At 44.2% G+C, this 1,137-nt stretch overlaps 1 non-coding gene across 1 annotated transcript; it reads left to right on the forward strand.

Annotated features, from left to right (window-relative positions):
- The first annotated feature begins 644 nt into the window (after window positions 1-644).
- Window positions 645-784, forward strand: LOC143438689 (small nucleolar RNA SNORA48). Its single transcript, XR_013107391.1, has one exon. It is a non-coding gene; the product is annotated as a small nucleolar RNA SNORA48 (small nucleolar RNA).
- Window positions 785-1,137: the final 353 nt, after the last annotated feature.

A 1,137-nucleotide genomic window follows, 5' to 3' on the forward strand; every position in this document is an offset into this window, starting at 1 on the left:
AGTATGCAGAGTTGTGGAGCCCAAGCCTAGTGGATATATTTACAAACCATTCCTGCACCTAAGGCTTGGGGAACATTGTGGAAGAGGAGGCAGAAAGATTGTAAGAGCTGGGAGTTTGCTGTGCTTTTGTGTCTCCTAGTAATATCAGAAGCTGCACCCATATAGTCTCACCAAAATGGTTGCCCAAACATGAGCTGAACAATGATGACACCAATGGAGATGCCAAACTGGATGGGGGAAAGTCCATGAGGCCTCATCTCTACACAAATACTATAGACAACTGAGGAAAGCTGGCGGCAGGAGAGGTAACCTTCCTCAGAGAAGAGTATAGCAATTGGTTTGCCAGTGCCGGGTGGGCAACACCGAAAATACACATTCAAGAAAAATTACGAACTGAGCAAGTTATATTTTAGAAACACCTATGCATATACAAATATGTATATGCATATAAAATATGTATATGTATATGCATGAAATGACAACTAGTGTAAAAAGAGGTCATGAATTTGAAGGTGAATGGAGAGGGATGTATAGGAAGGTTTACAGGGAAGGGCGAAGTGTAGCAATTATATTATAATCATAAAAATGTTAAAAGACATTAAAATGTCACCAAAAATATGATAACATGTTTTAAAAAATAAATACTGCCCCAAGGCAGGAGTGGAAGAGACACCTTGCGGTTGGTGGTGCTCTTTTATCAGTCAGGGCAGACAGCAGTCCTTTGTTCATCCTAGCTTGATGTCTGGTTTGGAGGCCAAAGCTGTCTTATGCCTAGGACTCATAAAAATCAAGTCAAGTCAAATCAAATCAAATCAAATCAAATCCAGGCAGCACAGTGTGGGAGGAGGAGGAAGACAGAGACCTTCAGACTTCCATGCCGTCCACAGACCTGCCCTCTATGACACAGCACAGATAGGACATAGACACCTGCTTGCCGCCAAACCATGCAGCACAGATGGATGATGTCACCACTGGCCTGTCAGCCTGTAGTGGGAGGCACACAATGTGTGAGTAGACGGGAGAGAAAGAAATGTGGAGCAGTTAGAGAATTATGAAAGGAGGTGGAACTGGAGACTGGAGGGTGGAGAGGAGTAGCCTGCTGTAAGTGGCCAGCCCCACCACCTGAGCCATGGTGAG

The sequence above is a fragment of the Arvicanthis niloticus genome, chromosome 25 (assembly GCF_011762505.2).
Source record: "Arvicanthis niloticus isolate mArvNil1 chromosome 25, mArvNil1.pat.X, whole genome shotgun sequence".
In the NCBI taxonomy this organism is placed as follows: domain Eukaryota; kingdom Metazoa; phylum Chordata; class Mammalia; order Rodentia; family Muridae; genus Arvicanthis; species Arvicanthis niloticus.